We start from the raw sequence: 7,327 nt of genomic DNA on the forward strand, positions 1-7,327 counted from the left end.
GACGTGAGACAGACAATCTAAGTGAATACTATTTAATTCACCCTGCCTCGTAATTTTTTTAGCTTATAAAAGTAGTTTACAGCAATGCTAGTAAGAACCTGGGGCTGCCACTCACTGATAAGGATCAGTGTACTCTTCTGGAAAGTCCTTTGGCGACATGAAGAACTTCTCATGGCCTTTGGCTTTAAAAATCTAAGGAAACGTCTCAAAGCAAAGGTATTTATGACAGGCCAGCACGCTGTCCCACGCCCATAACCCCAGCTGCTCTAAGGTGGAGACAGGAGGGCTGCAAGTTCAAGGCCTGCTCTTGTCATTCAGTGAGACTCTGCATCAAAAACATGTTTCGTTTAAGGAACTTACTGCAGTTTTGTAATAGAAAAACCAGCAATAGTGCCGAGGTACATCACAATCAGTAAATGTTCATCTATGTGGCATGGACAATTAGAATAATCATGGAGTTGTGGTGTGAGAAACATACCAATGTGCTTTAAGTCCTTTTTTGTTTGTTTTTGTTGTTGTTTTGAGATAGGGTCTCACTATGTAGTTGAGACTGACCTGGAACTCACTATGTTGCCCAGGCTGGTCTCGAACTCTGATCCTCCTGCCTCAGCCTCCCGAGTGCTGGGATTACAGGCATGAGCCACCATGCCCGGCTTTTAAATCCATTTTTTAAAAGAATAGCTATGTGGTCAGGAAAGGAATAGTGGAAGATGCATTCTCAAAGTTACTGATGTCTGTCTTGAGGGGCTGGGATTTGGGGGAATACACTTATGCTTTTCAGTAATTTCCAGGATTTCCTCTGAGAAAATACGTTGCTTTTGTCCTTAGAAAAATATTCTTGAAGAAGAAATAATTGCTGAAGAGTGTGGTTACATAGGGAAGTACTAAGAATATGTTAAGTTAAAAAAAAAAAATCCTATACATGTGCCTGACAATCATGGAACAAAAACAGAAAGGATTGGGGGTGACTAGACCATGGGAGCGGCCTTCAAAAGAAGGCTTGGGGATGTTTGCATGCAGGTGATTGCTCCTCCTTTCCCTATTTTCCAAATTTGTGCTCAATGGAGCGCGTGTTATAGCTATAAAAGGCGGTTATGCTCTAAAAAACTGCTAAAAATAGATCCCTCTGCTTTGAGGCAGAAAAGTCCCCTCCGGCGAGGCCAAGTGTCAGGTGCACTGGACTTCAGAGCTTTGGCTGTGGCCCTGAAGGTGCTGGAAAGCCCTGAAGATGCTGTCTTCACCATGTGGAGCAGACAAGTCCAAGCCCTGCATCCCTCCCCGAAAAGGTCCACAGTGACGCTTATTGCATTTTCCTAAATCACTGCATCATGGAAGTTGCACCAGTAAAAATTGGAAAGTCTGAGACACCAGTTCTGAATTCTGCTTTAGAGGCTCGGGGAAGACCATCATGCAGGGGGGCAGAAGCGGGGAGGTGGGAGGGGTCTGAGGCGCCTCCTCTTGCCTGGCCACGCCTGAGTGGATTAATACTGTGACCCCTAAGAGATCAGCATGTGGGTTAGAGTCCTTACTGAGGGTTCGGTGTCAAAGATCACCTGCAATGGCGCGTCTGCCCTCCGTAAGAGGTACGGCAGAGCACAGACTGCACCTGCTCGGCTCTCAGGTCAGCAAGTCGAGGCTGTGCTGGGGAGCTTGCTCCAGCTCCCCAACCAGCAGGTTCATTCTCCAAAGCAGCATCAGCCAAGATCTGGAAAGAGGAAGGAGCTAGGAAGACGCTGATGTGTGCACCTTGCCAGTGGTGAATATAAAATCTCTTACTTTACCAGTGCAAAGAATGAGAAATCTGCATGGGAAAGGGAAAGCACCTCAAGCCCCACCCCTGAGAAGAACCCCTGATAGTTGTTGTCCAGGTGGTTGTCCGCACGCAGGACAGAATTACAAATTTTCCCTGATACATCATGGAGCTCAGTATATGGAGAGCAGCCCCTGTCTTTGTTAAGGTTCCACGGCTGCCGCTGGGTGCCTCTGTGCCGTGATTTACTCGACTGCTCCCAGGTTAGCATTCAACTTCAGGAAGCACTGTGCATCCCACAGTGAACACAGGTAACCTACGCTGTCATCTGACAGATACTTTCACGGCTATTTCACAAGGCACCGAGAACATTCCCTCATTGTAGACCTCTGTAACCCACAAGAGGGCAGTGCCTAGAACTGCGTAGTTCCAAAACCCGACAGCCAGCCCCGCAGCTGCTAAGGCCAAAACCAGTCTCTGCAGCTCGGCCTTGCAACTTGGGTCTCGTGTCCAGAGTCCGAAGCCTGCTGTCCTTAGACCCAGGCTTCCAGTCCGAGCAACCGGAAAAGCTTCAAGCCGTACGGGTCACATCTGCCGTCTCTTCTGATTGGATTTAATTTCCTCACTTTCAGCAGGTGAATGAAGCAGTTGCCTTTGGGGATGTCAAAAAGGGGCAGTTCCGGTTGGTAATTAAAGGACTGATTACATCACGGGATGGTCAGCATCATAAGGGCAGCTGGCAGCATCTGTATGGCTCTTTTCTTTAAAACATTTTCCACAAAGAAGCAGCTCCTGGGGCTGGGGATTTATCTCAGCGGTTCGGTGGCCTGCCTTGCAAGTGCAAGGACCCGAGTTCAATCCCCGGTACCAAAAAAACAAACCAGAGCAAGAAGGAGCGCCTTCCTTCTGCTCTGCTTCCCTCCCAGTATGGTACTTTGCCGTTTTGGGTTCATGGTACAAGGGTTGAACGCAGGGCCTCATGGGTAAAGGCTGAGTGAGGACTCTAGCGCTGGTTGCACCCTGAGCTTTTTTTTTTGGTACCGGGGATCAAACTCAGGCCCTTATTCTTGCAAGGCAGGCGGTGGAACCACTGAGCTAAATCCCCGGCCCCACTAGCTGTTTTTATTTTATTCTGAGACAGACTCTTGCTAAGTTGCTCAAGGTGATCTTGAATTTGCAATCCTGCCTCAGCCTCCCAAGTAACTGGGATTACAAGAGGTGCACCACCATGCCAGCCTCCATTGTTTTGAAATATTAGATTTTTAATTTTTAATATTAGATACATTCAGTCACCCGGCAAGTGTTCTCTCATTAATTCACTATACTAATATGTGAGCCCCCAGATTCAGAAGCTGTCCTGCCACAGCTGTTCCCCAAAACCCAGAACAGGGTCAACACTTGGAAGGCAACCAACAGATGTCTGGTGATGAAGTCTTTACGCTGCAGGACACAGAGCTTGAACTGGTGTGGGCGCCCTACTCCCACCATCCCGGGGGGCTGGGGTGGGAGGGTCACAGTCTGAAGGCGGCCTGGGCAGTGCAGTAAGTTTGAGGCCAGCCTGGCACAGAGAGACCCTGGCTCAGAAAAAAGCCTACTGGGATTATCAGAGGCCCGGCCCTGATTCAGCCAAGGTCTGTTTGTTTCCCAAGGCCGTCTCAAAATTCGTTGCCACATCACAGTCACTGTCACCACTGCGGAGGGGCCCGAGTGAGCACCCAGCCCCAGGAGGGATTTATCCTCTCCACAACCGAACCCCCAAAGAGTTCCACCTTTAGAAACCACTGCGCTGAGCGGAGGTGGAAGCCATCTTTTCCGTGGCTGCCATAAAATGCCAGAGGCTGGGCAACTGCTACAGGGGTTACTTTGCTCTTCCAAGCCTGGCAGAAAGTGTTCAGCAGGTGCATGCGGAAGAGAGGCCAGAGGATGGGCCCGCATGTAGCTCAGTGGCCTGTGCCTGCCTTGCAAGCACAAAGTCTTGAGTTCGCTCCCAGGTATCAGAAAAGAAAAAGAAAAAAAAAAAAGGCCGTAGGAGCTGACCTACTTTCTACCAGCACACTCTCGGGATAACTAACCCACTTTCGGGAGGCTTTATTAATTCTTTCCTGAGGGCGGAGGCCCCACAGCCTAATTACCTCTTAAACGCTCTCAGCGTTTGTGGCTAGCAGGGCGGGGACCAGCCACACCCCAAGGCAGGGCCCCATCCCAGCCGCAGCCAGGCCTGGGAACACAGAGTGGCCTTGGGAGCCCTTTAGCTGAAAGTCAGTTTAGGGTAACGGTTCAGAGTGGTGAGCTTGGGTGCGGGGACGAGGCTCTGCTGCTGTGCTGCGCTGAGGGAGGGCTGGCTCGGCCCCTGCTAATCCATGTAACTTCTGAGCACTATGTGCCTCCTGCATGGTTTATGGGCCTCTTGTGCTGAAGTCTTCACCCCCGCGCTTCAAGTACGACTACATCAGAAGACAGGGTCTTTATCTTTAAAGAGATTTTAAATGAAAATGAGGCCACCAGCGTGGGCCTGAACCCAAGGCCGAGGGACCCCGAAAGAAGCGGTTAGGACACAGATACCGAGGGCCGAAGCCGGGGCAGACGTCTTGGCCCCACTCCAGGCCTGCGGAAACCCCGTTCTGTGTAAGTCACCCCAGGTCGCGGTCTGTTAACGCAGCGCTAGCAAACAGGATAGGCATCCAGTTTTTCATCACTTGTAAATGTTCAGGTGATTTCTAAAGCTCTGTAACAATAGAAGAATATCTACCAAACATTTAAAAACATGGCTAATCAGGAAGGTGTGATTATGAGAAATTTCCATCTTCTGTATTTACATTTCTATGTATTTTAAGTCTTTTTAAATAAAGATATAATTGGTTTTGGGTTTTGTTTTGGTTTGGTTTGGTTTTTTTGAGACAGGATCTCACCTGGAACTCACTATGTAGCCCAGGCTGGTCTCGAACTCACAGTGATCCTCCTGCCTCAGCCTCCCAAGTGCTGGGATTATAGGCATGAGCCACCACGCCCAGTTTAAAGATGTAATAGGTTTATATGTAAAGGAAGGAAGAACACGCATGTGACTTGCCCGAGATTGCAGTGAGTGGCAGAAAAGTAAACCTGAACTACAGTCATTTCCCATTCATCCCCACCCAACAGGAACGTAAAAAGGGGTGTGAGAGTCCCACAGACGTTCCTTAAAAGGCAGGTCTACCCCTTTGTCGCCCCTTTTGCCCTCTTCTTACCTGAAATGCAGCTGTAGTGACTAGCGCTGTGCCAGCCACCTTGGCGGAGAAACTAACCCCACTCCAGAAGCAGCCCGCAGAGGAAAGGATGGAGCCTGTCTCTGGAGACACATCCGTAATAACCGCAAACTCTGGGACTTCTCCCACAGCCTCCTTCTTCTCTGCACTCCATAGCAGCACTTGTGGCGTGAAGCAAGGGGTTTGTGTGGCCTGAGGCATGGCGACATGCTGGGGTGATTCTGCGGGGGACAGGAGCAGCAGCAGTCCGGGGACACCTTTTAACACTGCCTGCACTGATTATTTCCTGTCTCCAGCGCCAAGCTGCTGTCCTTGAGCTGCATGGTGACATCCTGACAACTGATGGAGCCGTTTGAGTTATTTCTGCTATTTAAAAAATTTCCCAGGGTGGGGGGTGGGAGTTTGGCTCAGTGGTTCCGGTACCTGCCTTGCAAGCACAAAGGAGTTCGATCCCCGGTATGGGAGTGGGGAGGGAATTCCCGGTAACAAAAACTAAACAACACAACAGCAAAAAAAGTGGATAATAAAAAACTTCCCAGGTGGGAGACCAGCCAGTCCACACCTGTGTCCACCCTGGAGCCCCATGTGTCCCCCGCAGTCTCAGCAGTTGACCATAAAAGCTGGTTTCCCACTTGTTGACCTGTTTCTACCTCTTCTAAAGTCTAAGTATCTCCAGGCTTTTCTGCAGCGCGTCAAATACTCAGAAGAAAGACAGGCGGCGCCCGCTCTGGTGAGTCAGGTTCTGCCTCGCGTGGACCTGTGCACTCTGTAAGTACAGCCGCACTCGTTGCTTACTATTTGTCAGGCTCAGTTATGTATTTTCGCTTTTCTCCCCACATTGAAAGATAGTTGCTATTAATGTAACAATCAGTGGACGTTAGTGAGATTGCATTCTGTTAACAAATACAGTTTAAAGCCAGGTGGTCAACAGGCTAGGGCAGACAGGCTGGTTGTCCTGGAGAACGATAGCTAGGCCAACGCTACCTCCGGCAAGGCAGAGGAGAAGAGCTCTGTCCTACTTGGTACTAAGCTCTCCCTTTTAAAATTTACATCTACTAGGGCCGGGAATCGACTCAGCGGCTCTGCTGCCTATCTCGAAAGCACACGGACCGGAGTTCGATCCCCCATTACATTTGCTCCCTGAGTGACTATACAAAGCACACACAGTGTGGCCCTCCTCTCTCACGGTGACCGTTCCCTTCCCTGAGACACTGTTCTGGAGCCTACACGGGAGACTCACTTTCATATCTCTCACGTTTCCACTGAATTTCATCATTCTCTTGCACAAACATGAACAAAAGAGGGAAAATTAAAGGAGGAGGCCGTATCCCTTGCTCCGGGAAAACTTAATACAGCAAAGGAAAGCAGGCGGACCACTCCTGGGTGACCACACAACTCCAGTTCATCCCCAAGCTCTTTAATACATAAAGGGAACTAGCAGGCTCCAGACCGTCAGCAGCTTGCGTGAGTCGTTGGCCCCGTGTAAGGTGGAATCCGACACAGACTGGCTCTTTGGCTGCTTCTCGGTAGCTTACAAACCTCAACAATGTCCACCTCTTCTTCGAGGCCCTGGAAGGGACGGTCGCGGTACTGACCACCAAGACGTTGCTGGGGGACCGAGGGTCCTTTCGCTCAGCTGGACAGAAATCCTGAGTTGGCAGAGCGCCTCTTAATGTTGGTTGTGCTGAGCTTTGAACCGCGGCTCTCAGGGTGAACGGCAGTCCTTGCCCACCAGAGCAAGAGGCAGTGGGCCGCTCCCAAAGGTTCGCTACCATTCTCTGGCTGCCAACCACCATCTGCCACCGGCCCTGGCCCGGACCATTTTCCGGGCAGTTTTGGCCTCTGGTGTTAACAGCTCCGGTCACTGGCCGCTCTTTGCTCCTGACCTTCGGGGTCACCAGCTCTCCGTGCACCAGCTGAGCACGCTCCATCCGAATGAAAATCACGCATAGGCAAAAATAAGCCATCCTCAAGAGGCTTTATTGAATGAAATCTGCGGCATCAAGCGAAACAGTGCCCAGGCTGTTCTGCTAAAGATACGGGGAGTTTGGAACCTAGGGAGGAAAAACAGCGCTCCTGGGGCATGTGTGGCGTCGACTTCTGGCTTAGTTCCTGGGGACCGGAAGTTGCCTGCATAAACCGGGCTGCAGAGGGCTGCGCTGGGCAGAGTTGTCCGAGAGGGTTCGGGGAGGTGTCGTCTGCGAGAGATGCGTGGCCAAGCCGCTGCTGCCAAAGCAAGCGTCTCCCAGAGCAGCTGTGGGCAGCCGGTGTAGCCAGCTGACTGCGAGGCGCCTGGGGCCTAACCCTAACCCTAACCGACCTGGGCAGAAGCTGT

This window comes from Fukomys damarensis, unplaced genomic scaffold (assembly GCF_012274545.1).
Source record: "Fukomys damarensis isolate Sample0158 unplaced genomic scaffold, DMR_v1.0_HiC HiC_scaffold_27, whole genome shotgun sequence".
In the NCBI taxonomy this organism is placed as follows: domain Eukaryota; kingdom Metazoa; phylum Chordata; class Mammalia; order Rodentia; family Bathyergidae; genus Fukomys; species Fukomys damarensis.